This window comes from Orycteropus afer, unplaced genomic scaffold, assembly GCF_000298275.1.
Source record: "Orycteropus afer afer isolate SDZICR_OR568_19922 unplaced genomic scaffold, OryAfe1.0 scaffold00255, whole genome shotgun sequence".
Lineage (NCBI taxonomy): Eukaryota > Metazoa > Chordata > Mammalia > Tubulidentata > Orycteropodidae > Orycteropus > Orycteropus afer.
Window position 1 is genome coordinate 1,799,524 of NW_006921842.1, and position 14,888 is coordinate 1,814,411.

Genomic DNA, 14,888 nt, shown 5'->3' on the forward strand with positions numbered 1-14,888 from the left:
GTGGTCAATGACATGAGACAAAGTATATGTGAACTGCTATATGGAAAGTGAATTTGCTCTGTAAATCATCACCCAAATCACAATCAATAATTTAAAAAAAAAAAACCTGCATTATCTGAAGGTCTCATATACTTTTTTTTTTTTTAGTGGACTTTAATTTTTTCTTTGTGAAAACTTTGCAGATTACTGAATATTTTATTAAAGAAGATGAAGAAAATGGTTATTTGCTTTGGTAACTGATATCTCTTAGCATTTATGCTAGCATCAGCAAAGCATAAGAAAATACTACCCTTCCTTGCTTCTTTTAAAATTAAAGTACAGCTTAAAAAGACTTTTCCGGCACACTTGACATGAGGGGACAGGAAAGTCTTCCTTTTCCCACCTCTATTGTTGCTTGGCTTCTAACTGAACATTTGGCAGTTTGAACCCACTCAAAGGCTCTGAGGGAGAAAGATGTGGCAATCTATTTCCATAAAAATGACAGCCAAGAAAACCCTATAGGGTAGTTCTGTTCTGACACATGAACTTGCTAGGAGTCAGAATCTACTCAACAGCACCTAACCACAACAACAATCCTTTTTCTGCTCCTAGAGGAGGCACTACCTACCATCTGATTTGATTGGAAGGTAGTGAATGGCATACAAATACTAGTAAGGAGCCCTGGTGCACAATGGTTAAGGGCTCAACTGCTAACCAAAAGTTTGGTGTTCAAATCTACCAGCTGCTCAGACTTTGCAATTTTCTCTGTAAAGATTACACCCTAGGAAACCCTATGGACTGTTCTACTCTATCACATGGCCTCCCATGAGTTGCAAACAATTTGATGGCACCTAACAAGAACAACACATTTACTAGTGGGAGAGATAACTAGAGTGTGCTTCTACTTCTAGCACAATTGCTCCCCTCTGGGCAAGGCAGCCATTTGCTCTTTCCTCTATTTACAGCTCTGGTGGTATAGTGCCTAAAGCAATTGACTGATAGATAACCAGAAGGCTGGTGGTTCAAACCCACCAGCCACTCCTGGGAAGGAAAGTTGGGCAATCTACTTCTGTAGAGATACTGACTCGGAAACCCAAGGAGGGGTCACTATGTGTCGGATCCGACTCCACAGTAGTGAGTTTGGTTTTTTGGTTTTGGTTTTTCAGGCATTCTCCATTCTTGCTTAGCAGAAAGAGTCAGGTGCTGAGTGTAAACTGTGTGCTGCAGCCCCGTTTAACAATGCTCTGCAGAGTACGGGAACCCACTTAACAATTAAGGGGTGTTTTGTATCTTATTTGCTCTTGTTTCTTGCAGATGTTCCTTGAGAACTTCAAAAGAAGCAGTGATGGATGATGGGCATTCTTTGGTCCCCAGTCTATGACCTACTTCAAGAGTCTATGTCCCTACATTCCAGGACTACACACTCAGTTCAATGCTTTGCTGTAGCTGTCTTGAAATTATTTTTGAAAAAATTTAACAAGGGACCTAGACATTTTCATTTTGCTCTTGGCGCCACAAAGTATATAGTCTGTCCTGTTCCATCTCTAATAACTAATTATAGAGCAAACCCATCATTACTTCTGATTTTTGTTGTTGTTGTTGTTGTTACGTGCCATCGAGTCATCCCCAACTCATAGTGACCCTATGCACAGCAGAACGAAACACTGCCCTGTGCTGTGCCATCCCCACAATCCTTGCTATACCTGAGCCCATCATTGCAGCCACCATGTCAATCCATCTTGTGAGGACCTTCCCCTTTTTTGTTGACCCTCCACTTTACCAAGCATGATATCCTTCTGCAGGGAATGGTCCCTTCTTACAACATGATCAAATTAGGTAAGATGAAGTCTGGCCTTTCTCACTTCAAAAGAGGGTTCCGGCTGCACTTCTTCCAGGACAGATTTGTTAGTTCGTTTAGCAGTCCAAGGTACTTTCATTATACTTTGCCAACACCACAGCTCAAAAGCATTGACTCTTCTTAGGTCTTCCTTATTCATTGTCCAGCTCTCACATGCATAAGAGGTCATTGAAAATACCATGGCTTGTGTCAGGTGCACCTTAGCCTTCAAGGAGATATCTTTGCTCTTCAGCACTTGAAAGAGGTCTTTTGCAGCAGATTTGCCCAGTGCTATATATTATCTTGGAGCTCTGGTGGCATAGTGCCTAAGGCATTTGACTGCTAACTAGAAGGCTGGTGGTTCAAACCCACCAGCCACTCCTTGAAAGGAAAACTGGGCAATCTACTTCTGTAGTGATCTTGCCTAGGAAACTCAAGGAAGGGTTGCTGTGAGTTGGATCTGACTCAACGGCAGTGAGTTAGTTGAGTATACATTATCTGATATCTTGACTGCTGCTTCCATTGGTGTTGATTGAGAACCAAGTAATATGAAGTCTTTCACAATCTTTTCTCCATTTATTGTGATGCCACTTACTGGTCCAGTTGTGAGGATTTTTGTTTTCTTTATGTTGAAGTGTAATCCATACTGCACACTGTAGTCTTCAATCTTCATCAGTAAGTGCTTCAAGTCATCTTCACTTTCAGCAAGCAAAGTTGTGTCATCAGCATATTGTAGGTTGTTAATGAGTCTTCCTCCAATCCTAATGCTACATTCCTCATATAGTCCAGCTTCTCGGATTATTTGTTAAGCATACAGATTGAATAATTATGGTGAAAGGATATGACCCTGATGCACTCCCTCCTTGATTTTAAACCATGCAGTGTCTCCTTGTTCTGTTCAAATGACAGCCTTCTGCTCTGTGTACAAGATCCTCATGTGCACAATTAAGTGTTCTGGAATTCACATTCTTTTCAATGTTATCTATAACTTGTTATGATCCACACAATTGAATGCTTTTGCATAGTCAACGGTATCCTTTTCAGCAATGATATCCCTTGTTCCACGTCCTCTTCTGAATCCAGCTTGCGTTTCTGGAAGTTCTCTGTCAATATAATGCTACAACCATTTTTGGATTATCTTCAGTAAGATTTTATTTGCATGCAATATTAATAATATTGTTTGATAATTTCCACATCCTGTGGGATCACCTTTCTTTGGAATGCGTACAAATATGGATCTCTTCCAGTCAGATGGCCAGGTAGCTACCTTTCAAATCTCTTGGCACAGCCAAGTGAATGTCTCCAGCAAAGCATCCATTTGTTGAAACATCTCAGTGGGTGTTCTGTCAATTCCTGGAGCCTTGTTTTTCACTACTTCCTTCAGTGCAGCTTCGACTTCTTCCTTCAATACCATTAGTTCTTGATCATATGCTACATCCTGAAATGGATGAACATTGACCTGTTCTTTTTGGTACAGTGATTCTGTGTATTCCTTCCATCTTCTTTGATGTTTCCTGCATCATACAATATATTGCCCACATAATCTTTCAATATTGCAACCCGAGGCTTAATTTTTTTCTTCTCTTCTTTCAGCCTGAGAAATGCCAAGCATATTCTTCCCTTTTGGTTTTCTAACTCCATGTCTTTGCACATTTCATTGTAATAGTTGATTTTGTCTTCTCGATCTGCTCTTTGAAATCTTCTGTTCAGCTCTTATATCCTGTTAATTCTTCCATTTGCTTTACTTATTCTCTGCTCAAGGGCAAGTTTCTGGCATCCATTCTGGTCTTTTCTTCCTTTCCTGTCTTTTTAATGACCTTCTGCTGTCTTCATGGATGATGTTCTTGATGTCAGCCCACAATTCCCCTGGTTTCCAGTCACTGGTGTTCAATCCATCAAATCTATTCTTTAGATGATCTCTAAATTCAGGAAGGGTATAATTAAGATCATATTTTGGCTCTCGTACACTTTTTAAAATTGTCTTCAGCTTCAACTTGAACTTGCATATGAGCAGTTGATGGCTTGTTCCACAGTCAGCCCCTGGCCTTGTTTTGGCTGAAGATACTGAGCTTCTCCATTGCCTCTTGCCACAGAGGTAGTCAGTCTGATTCCTGTGTACTCTATCTGGCTAAGTCCACATGTATAGCCACCATTTGTGTTGTGGCAAAAAGGTATTTGAAAATTGAATACTTCTGATATGAGGTATAAAATCAAAAGTCTCATCTACCTAAAGTAAAATGGTTTATCTAATGCTTGTGCCTTGCATAACTTTCCCACAGATTCAAACTTGTTGCTTAGGAACCAGTCCTGTCATTAACCAAATGTTTTCCTTTGTGGTCAGGCTATAACTGTGAATCTATAATCGAAACTTATCAGAGTTCTTTGTACTAGATCACCTCTGCAAATTGTGTGCTCTGGGCAAGGTAATGTTTAACAACCTATTCCTGGTAGTATTCATCAGGCCGTTGTTTTCTGACTGGTCATGCCAACCACCTCCATGACCACATTACATATTTTAGCCAATCAATGTATTCTAGGTATATAAATGTAACCAATAACATTAAAAATCACATATTTTTTGTACTGCTTTTGACTGACCACAATCGTTGTCAACCAATCAAAACATAGTGTTTTGTAGCTCCTTGTATGGCAGTATAACTATGTATGATTCCTGCCCCCTCCCTGGATTCATGGCTTTACTTGTTGAGGTTTCAATGATTCCCCAGTTGAATGATATTTTGGCTTCAATAAATCTCCTTAATTTCTTTTAACACAGTTAGAGAGTCTTTTCTCTACATTTCTATCAAAAATCTTCAGCTTTTAAGGGGGAGTACATGAGCTTCAGTTTATTCCCAGGTTTTTGCTTATGCTGCATTCATGTTTTAGTACGTATTCCCTCTTTATCTTTTGTAATCTTTTTAAATCCTGAACTCCAAAAAGAGCTTTTTGAACTTACACTGCTTTCTTTTGATCCCTCTGTCCTCTATTTTCACTGAAATTTATCAAAGTATATTGTTATTAGGTGCTATTGAGTCCGTTCCAACTCAATAATCCTATGTACAACAGAATGAAACACTGATCAGTCTTGTGCCATCCTCACAATTTTTGCTATGTTTGAGCCCATTGTTGCAACCATTGTGTCAATCCATCTTGGTAAGGGTTAGTCCATCTCTTTTTGCCAACTATCTACTTTACCAAGCATGATGTCCTTCCTAAAAACATGTCTGAACTATGTCAGATGAAATCTCGTCATCTTCCCTTCTAAGGAGCATTCTGGCTGTACTTCTTCCAAGACAGACTTTTCCTGGGACTTGTTTTTCAGATTATCTTAAATACTTTCAGAGTCTTAAGTCACAGGATATCTTTTGCTTCTTTTTATTGATTTTTTTTCCATTCTATTTTCCAAAAATCTCATTCATATCTAATCCACAAATTCCCCAGGGGGGGCATGCATTGAGCAAATGTAAAATAATGAGAAATCATATAACTTCCTCTAATTATCCTTTCAGGCAAAGGTAGGTGTCTTATTTCTCTTTTCCTAAGGTTATTTAACTGTACTTTGGGTGCCCACTAGAACTTCCTCTCCTTTTTTAGTCAGGTAGGAAGAAAATGATTCTTTCCTTTTTACACACCCATTCCAAAATTATTTATCCCATCTCTTGTAGGAAAATAGGCTTTCTTGGAAGAGTAGAAAGGAACTGCATGATTTCTAATAAATTTATTCCGTGTGATTTTGCTTCAGTGTTAAGTATCTAGAGCAGAGGTCAGCAGGTGACATGGCAGGCCACTGGTTCAAACCCACCAGCCACAACTCATAAGGAAGATGGGGCAATCTACTTCTTTAGAGATACCACCTCAGAAACCCAAGGAGGGGTTGCTATGAGTTGGATCCGACTCAACAGCAGTGAGTTTGTTTTTTCTTTCTGTTTTTTTCTGCCAGCCTGATTTTGTACTGCTGGGAGCTAACAATGATTAAACGTTGTAAAAAGCAAACAAACAAAAACAAAAAGGTGCAAAGAATGCAACAAAAGCAGCTTAAAATATTTACTATATGTTCCTATGCAGAAAAAGTTTGTCATCCCCTGATTTAGAGAACTGTGGCAATTTGCCTTCCTTCTCCACTGAGGTCCTGCTGTAATTATTGTTGTATGCCATCCAGTTGATTCCAACTCATAGCAATGATTCCATAGGTGAGAGTAGAACTGTCACATAAGGTTTCTAAGACTATAATCTATGGAAGTGGATTGCCACATTTTTCTCCTATGGAATGACTGGTGGGATAGAAGTACTGGCCTTTCAGTTAGCAGCCACGCTCTTAAACTTTTTGCTGCAAAGGTACTTCCTGAGGTCCTAAGTGGAAAAACTTTTCAATCTTTTTGATTACCAATCAAAAGTACAAACTGTGGTACCACCCAGGGACTCTACAACCTGCAGAGTCCTCCACTTTCCCCATTTCATTTAGCCCCTGCCTTTGACTGCAAACCAGAAGGCTGGTGGTTCAAACCCACCAGCCACTCCTCAGAAGGAAGATGAGGCAATCTACTTCCATAGAGATATCACCTCGGAAATCCAAGGAGTGGTTGCTATGAGTTGGATCCCACTCGACAGCAGTGTTTGTTTTTCTCTTTGTTTTTTTCTGCCTGCCTAAATACTTTGTTGAGAAAGTGACATCTGTTACCATCTGTGATTGTTAAGGTTCTTTGTCAACTTGGCTGGGATGTAGTTTTGAGTGGCTTGGCAGCTGGGTGTAGTTATTCCTCATGATGAGATTGTAATCACCACCATGTTGGAACCTACTATGAGCTGCTAAGTACTTGAAGGGGAGTTACCTTTGGTGTGTGACCTGGTTCCAGTATATATGGAAAGGCATTGGGAAAGGTCTCTAGCTTTTTGGCATATTTTAGATCCTGCATTTGGTCAAGTCTTGATCTTAAGTTCCTGGAGTTGAACCAGTGGCCTGCTGATCTTGTGAGTGTACCATTTTACCTGCCAATCTTGAGTTCATCAGCCTCAGTAGCCAGTAGTGTATGAGTCAGAAGAAGCCTTCAGTTCCAGTGCACATGGAAGCCCAAGGTCGAGGGGCCTTCATCCAGCGCCTAGGGCTGGCACTCTGAATTCAGATTTCTGGCCTTCTAAAATGTAACAGAATAAATCCCTGTTTGCTAAAACCATCCATTTGTGGTATTTTTGTTATAGCAATGCTAGAGGACTAAGACACCATCTCCAGGAGAGTGCCATCACATGGAGGATAGTAACACATTGTACAGTTGACAGGCGTTGGGGTCACTTAAAAAGACATGATTCAAACACAGGCATCAGATGAAACAACACTTTATTCACATAGAGAAGAGATAGAGGAAGGTCACTTTCAATAGTGGACATCAGGTCCCCATGGCCAGCAAGTCTTGCTCCTCTGACAACACAGAGAGATAGTCTACACACACCCCTCTTGTGCCACAGTAGAAAGGCCCCATTCCCTCCCTGCTGTGAAGAGAGACAGAAGTGGGGTTGGCCAAGTGCTGTATAATGTATACAGGTAGCTAAGCAGATCTTGGGGATGTTGACTGGTGCTCAGGACATAAGAAGGAGAGGTGCTGATAGGCCACTCACTGCCATGGGAAGTGTTTTGGGTAAGGATGCCCCAGAAAAGGGAAACAGTTTGCACTCTCAACCTGTCCAGGAAGCCAGGGAAAAGATCTCGTCCTAAGCCAAGGTTCACTGGTGGTCACAGGGAAAGGTGTTGGGCTGCCCTTAGACTGCTCTTTCGACATACTTGAACATTCATATCATTAAAAAGTGCTCAATTTCATTTTGTATGTTTTTGGCACATATAAAATATTTGTGTAGTTCAAAGGTAAAGAGACTAACAAATATACTTTCAATGTCTCACTCCCTTTCTATCCCACACCCAGATTTCCACTCCCCTAAATAGTCATATTCATTAGTTTCTGATTTATCTTTCTTGTGATTATTTTTACACACAAAAAAGCAAAACATACACTTATTTTTCTTTCTTTCTTATCCAAAAGGTGGAATAGTATTTTTCCTCGCTTTGCTCTTTTTTCTAATGCTATATTCTAGAAATTTCTCCATATCAAATATCTACTTTTTTAAAAAAATTATGTCTTCCTAATGTGTTTCTTTTAGGTGCTTTCGAGGTCAGTTCTGACTCACAGTGACTCTGCGTGTAACAGAGTGAGTCCTGTGCCATCTTCACAGTCAGTGCTATGTTTGAAGTCACTGCTGCAGCCACTGTGTCAATTCATCTCTAGATTTTTAATGTTAAGATTTTATTTACAAAGCTTATTTGTTGTACAGAAAGTGAAAACGTTGTTACAACCTCAGGTAACTGGTAGCTACGAATGGTTAAGACTTACCAATCACAGGTGTCCACGCTACAGCAAGAGTCTTACATGGAAAAGCAACAGTGCTTACAATTTTGTGGGGGTGAAGTCCCCAAGCTTGGTGGTAGAATTTCAATAGAGCCTAAATTGAAAAAGGTGGAATGTCACAGGAATTATTTTTTGGCTCTTTGGGTGGGTGGGTGACTGTCCTGGGTTTGTATCACTGCTATCCTTTATTTAGATATCTTGATCTATATCTATTATTGATAGATAGATAGATAGATCTAGCTACCAAGTCCCGACGAGCAGTCCTTTCATTACTGAACAGTTCTTTTTTGCAGGTTATTTGGTGTCTTAATCTTCTCCTTCATCATCTATTTCTATCTTCCTCCTTTCACCTTTCTCACTTTTTTCCTTCTCACCTTCATCCTCATCTTCTTCATCTCCAGCACCTTCTCCATCATGGCCAAGTTCTTTTTTCCCAATGACTTTGTCTTCATCTTCTTCCCCTTCTATATCGTTGCCTTTATTCTCTTCTTTATCAAACTCTTCCTCCTTACCATCCTCCTCCTCATCATCTCTCCTCCTTCATCCTCCTCTTTGTCCTCACTGTCCACCTCAGCATGTGAGTCAGGGCCTTCCTTGTCCTCTCAGCTGTAGCCATGCAGGTAGGTCAGCTGGGATATGAGCTTGAAGATGCTTCCTTGGTGATCATTCAAATTGGTAACTTCACAGTTAAACAGATCCAAGCTTTTCAGACATTCCACTTTTCTCAAAGGTTCCAAGGCGCTGATAATTTTCAGTTTATTTTCACTAAAGATTAAATGTGTGAGATTTGAAAGTTTTTCTGCTAACATGTCCACACTTTCAAAGATTCTACTGTCACTGAGCTCAAGCTTCTTCAATGTCAGTAGTTTAGGGAGATTTGAGACTGAAATCAAGGCTTTGTGGACATGAATAAAAACAAACAAACAAAAACCTGGGGGACTGACATATCTGAACTGGGTGACTTCAGACCTAAATTAAAATCTCCATTTAAAAGTAAACTGAGATTTTCATTTCTACTTTTCTAGAGAAACTGGTCAGCCTTTTTGCCACAACTTTTCTGCCTGAAAAACAAAGAAAGCCAAAGTCAGGATTTCTAAGCTAGATAAAGAATTACTTCATATCTGTTAAGAAAGTTTGTGCAGCCCACTTTTCTCTTCACCTTCTCTGTTTGTTCCCCAGCCACCATGCACAGGTTTCCCTTTTCTTTGTTGAAGAGGGTCTGTGCAGTCTTTCTGCCTAGTCCACCATCTTGCCCCAGCACACATTAGTCTTCAAAGTGACGTATTTGTTCCTTAACACTTTAAAGACGTCTTTTGCTGCAGATTTGCCCGGGGCAGTATCACATCTGATTTCTTGACTGCTGCTTCCATGGGTGTTAATCATAGATCCAAGTGAAATGAAATCCTTGACAACTTCAGTCTTTCCTCCATTTATTGTGGTGTTGCTAATTGGTCCGTTTGTGAAGGTTTTTGTTTTCTTTATGTTGAGGTATAGTCCATAGTGAAGACTGTGGTCTTTGATCTTCAGTAAGTGCTTCAATACTTCACTTTCAGCAAGCGAGGTTGAGTGATCTGCATATCACAGGTTGTTAATAAGTCCTGATACTGTGTTGTTCTTAATGTAGTCCAGCTTCTCAGGGAGACTTGGTCAACAGGAAGATGGGAAATAGAAATGATAATGTTAAATGAAGTCAAAACCCACTGTCATGGCATTGATCCCTACTCATAGCCACCCTATAGGATAGAGTAGAACTGCCGCCAGAAGGTTTCCAATGTTGTGAGTCTTTAAGGAAGCAGATTGCCTCATCTTTCTCCCTCAGAGTCACTGGTGGGTTCTAATCACCTACCTATTGGTTAAACAACAACAACAACAACCAAAATTACTGCCATTGAGTCAATTTGATTCATAGTGACCCCTCCTTGTATTTCGGAGGCAGTATCTCTAAGGAAGTAGATTCCCCAATCTTCAAATATTTTACCAGTGCTCCACCAGAGCTCCTTTAAATGAAGTTCAAACCTGCCAATAACTTTGTAGCTAAAATAGGTGAAAAGGGCATGGAGGTGAAATCTTCTGACTTTCTCTAATTTCATGAGGGGGAGGGAGAAGGATCAACAGCAACAGTCCAAAGCTAAATCCTGTGAGGCAAAAGTCAGACATGCCACTACCCTCCAAACTTTTTTTCCACCAGTCTTACACCAACTGCACCCCTCTCCCCCAGCACTCACTACTTGTTTGATGGGTTCGATAATTTGTGCAATGGTCACACAGCTCTCACAGACAACACTCACAATTGTGGGGTTTATTAAGGAAGTTTAACAGGTTACGCTTCAGGCTCAGGAACACTTAGGATACAATTCTTCGATGAGGACAGCCTCCCCTCAGCCATGCCTGAAGCCATGACTGTTTTTGACCCTTGGGCTCTTGGCTGGGCCTCTCTCCTGTCCAGTCCAGTGTTACAAAACTCTTTTATCTCTGCTGATAGGTACAATCCACTCGGCCACCAAGCCTCCTACCCAAAGCACTGAACTCTCCATCTCATACCAGTCTTTCAGTTCTTCTGCTTCTGCTGCTATTGTCTCTCTGCCATTTCAGTGCAGGGATCTCAGATCCAAGAATGAGCTCCACACCTGGCTCTTTTCTCTTCATGGCAGTGAGAACCCCCTTCTGCATTCGAAGAGTTCATTTTAAGACCACTGGAATGATAAGACTGACCAGTCCCCACATTGCAACGTAACACACTGCCATGGAGTTGGATCCAACTCAGAGCACCCCCTCCTTGGGTTTCTGAGGCAGTATCACTGCAGAAGTAGATTGCCCAAACTTCCTGCCAAGGAGTGGCTGGTGGGGTTCCAAATACTTTATTTTCATGGCCCCATCCCCACAAGGATGCCACGTACCTTATTTACATTGTCAACAAGCTATCCAATCCCTTTGGTGGACCACAAGAACCTCACAGTTACATAGCTCCACCCAGTCATCTGGTGAGAATCACAAGGACCTTGGGTGGAAGAGCCATACCAAGTCATTCACTGCACCATAAATAAGTATATGCCAAGTCTTAGTTCACATTCTGACTCCCAAATTAAAATTTCACTCACTAGGATTTTCCACTATGTTTCTACTAGCCCTTTGTAAATTTGTGACTGAAGTAAAGACTAAGTTTGTTAGGATAAGGAGGCAGACTGCATTTGTGACAGAAAACTAGCCCCTGACAGAACGCTTTCTCTGACAACTCTCATGTAATAACCTAAAGATGCAACAAAGAAACTTACTGATGATGCTTATGTTTGTAACTTAACTCTGGTGGTGTAGTGCCTAAGGCATTTGACAGCTACCCAGAAGGCTGGGGGCTCAGACCCACCTGCCACTCCTTGGAAGGAAGGTTGGGCAATCTACTTCCATAGTGATACCACCTCCGAAACTCAAGGAGGGGTCACTGTGAGTTGAAATCGACTCGACAGCGTGAGTTTGGTTTTGTTTTGGTTTATAACTTTTGCTATGCTTTCTCCCCCTCCCCTATGTGCTTGTGAGCACAAATCCTTTGTTTACTATACCTTTTTACACCCTTACTTTTCTCCCTGCAATTTAGATCATTGAAATATTTTGCATGGGTATTGTAAATGTCTCGCCATTTCTAAATGGTTCTATTCAATACATTTTATGTTTTAATTCCTAGCAGTGTCAGTCTAGTGTTTTCACTAAGACACCTATATTTCTATGCTCAAAAATCCAATTGTTAAAAACTCTTCACTGTTCATTTGATTTGCAGTTGTCCAGGACAAGTTCTTGAACAGGAGCTAAGAGAAACCATGAAGGGATAAAAGGGCTGGAGTACAGTGCTGGTCTCACTACCACCACCCTGAGTCAGTCTATCTCATTGAGGGTCTTCCTCTTTTTTTGATGACTGTCACTTTTCTAAACATGATGTCCTTCTCCAGTGATTGATCCTTCCTAATAACATGTCCAAAGTAAATTAGATGACATCTCAACAGCCTTGCTTCTCCTTTAAGGAGCATTCTGGCTACATTTCTCACTATGTTCATATAATGGTTATACTTACACTGTCTTCATAATGTAGACATACATAATTTATCCAACACATTTCCTATGTATGGGCATTTGATTGTTTGCAATATTTTGGTATTATAAATAATGCTATAGTAAAAAGTCCTTGTTGTTGTTGTTATTGTTATGTGCCGTCGAGTCGGACCCGACTCATAGCGGCCCCTCCTTGGGTTTCCAAGGCTGTATCACTACAGAAGTAGATTGCCCCGTCTTCCTTCTGAGGAGTGGCTGGTGGGTTTGAACCACCAAACTTCTGGTTAGCAGACAAGTGCCTTTAGGCACTACGCTTCCAGAACTCCTAAAAAAAAGAAATCCTTAGTATATGTTATTTTGTATTTATGGTGGTATATCTTCAGGGAACATTTCTAGAAGTAAAATTGCTCAGACAAGGGTCTATGCACATGCAGACATTGTAGAAGTTCATTGTCAGGTGTAGCCAAATTTAGCTCCACAGAGGTTTTTGTCTTTTTAAATTAGGGTGAAAATAATACAAACCAAAACATCAGCCAACATACCTTCCACATTTATAACTAAATGGCACTGAGTTTTTTTTTTTTTTTTTTTCATGTAATACCACCATCATCCAAAGATAATTTAAAAATGGTTGTAGCAGTACCTTGACAGAGAACTGCCAGATATTTAAGCTGGATTCAGAAGAGGAATGAGGAATATCATTACTGAAGTCAGATGGATCTTGGCTGAAAGCAGAGAATACCAGACAGACGTTTGCCTTTGGTGGTGGTTTGAACCCACAAAACTGCTCCTCAGCAGAAAGATGTGGTGGTCTGCTTCTATGAAGATTATAATGTTAAAAACTCTAATGGGAAGTTCTCTCCTATCTTTAGGGTCACTATGAGTCAGAATCAACTAGATGGCAACAGGTTTTTTAGTTTACTGGCTCATAATGTTTGAGCATCTTTTCATGTGGTTGCTGGGCATTTGAATATGCTGTTTGTTGAACTGTCTGTTCAAGTCCTTTGTTCATTTCTTGATTGGGTTGTTTGTCTTTTTGTTCTTCAGTTGTAGGAGTTATATACATAGATATATATTTCATATTATACCCTTATCTGATAAATGGTTCCCCAAAATGTTTTCACAATCTGTAGGCTGTCTTTTCACTTTGATAATAAAGTTCTTTGATGTGTAGTAGTATTTATTTTTTATGAGGGTTTACCTATGTATTTTGTCTTTTGCTTCTTTGGATTTTGTTCTGATATCTGATGATCTATAGCTAAACACTAGGTCCTATAGCCTTGCCATTACATTTCCTTCTAGACATTTTATGATTTTATCTTACACATTAAGGTCCCCAACGCATTTTTAACTGGTTTTTATGTATGGTGTGAGGCATGGTTCCTGCTTCATTCTTCTGCATGTGGAAATCCAGTTTTCCCAGCACCATTCAAGGAATAGACTGTTTTTCCCCTACTGAATGGACTTAGCTCCCTTGAAAAAAAATCAGTTGGTCATACATGTATGAATTTATTTTTGGACTTTCAATTCTATTCTATTGCTCTATATGTCTATTATTATAACAGTACCAGAATCTTTTAATTACTGTGGCTTTGAAGTATGTTTTCAATCAGGATATGGGAGATTTCCAACTTTAACCTTCTAGATTGCTTTAGTTATGCAGTATTCCTTGCTATTGCACATACATTTGAAAACTGGCTTTTCTGTTTCTGCAAAGAAGCTTTTGGAATTTTGACGGGTCCATAAGGGCTTCAACACTTCACTCTCTTAGTTATGCATGAGAGTGTTGTTTCCATCCAGCCTCACAGATAGTGTTGTATTAGTTTTCTATTTCTATGTAGAAAACTACTAGAATATTAGTGGCTTGGCATAACACATTTATCATAGTTTCTGTATGTCTTAAGTTATCTGGTTCTGCTAGAACAGAAATACCATAATGGATGGCTTTAACAAACAGAAATTTAGTTTTTCATACTTTAGAGGCCACAATGATGATTTCAGAGCACCAGTTCCAGGGAACACTTTTCCCTTTTCATCAGCTCTAGAGGAAGTCCATGCTTCTTCAGCTTCTGGTTTCTTGGAGATGTCCATGTGCATTGGCATCTACCTTACCCCATTTTGCCTCTGCTCATAGTTTAATCTCTTTTATATCTCAAAAGAAATTATGTCAATATACATCTTACAATAATCTTGCCTCATTAACATACAGAGACAATTCTTTCCCCAAATGGAATCATAACTATGAGCATAGAGTTTAGGATTTATAGCACCTATTATTAGGGGATGCAATTCAATCCATAACATTCTACCTTTTGGCTCCCAAAAATTCATATACTTGCCACATGCAAAACACATTCACCCCATCATGTCATCACAAATGGCTCAAATCAACTGCAAGGCTAAAATCTCATCTTCTGAAGCATTGAAATCAAATATGGGCACAACTTTAGGTATATTTATGTCCAGGGACAAAATTATTTTCTCATCTGTAAAGCTGTGAAATCTTTTTTTTTTTTTTAATTTATTTTTTTAAATTAGGATTTGAGTGAAGATTTACAGAGTAAATTCACTTTTCATACAGCAGTTCACATATACTTTGTCTCATGTCATTGACCAAAATTTACAATGCAGCAGCTCCCCTC

The 14,888-nt window shown here is 39.8% G+C and overlaps 1 pseudogene; it reads right to left on the minus strand.

The window, feature by feature from the left end:
• Positions 1-8,514: 8,514 nt before the first annotated feature.
• Positions 8,515-14,888, minus strand: part of LOC103204662 — a 15,286-nt pseudogene continuing 8,912 nt past the window's right edge.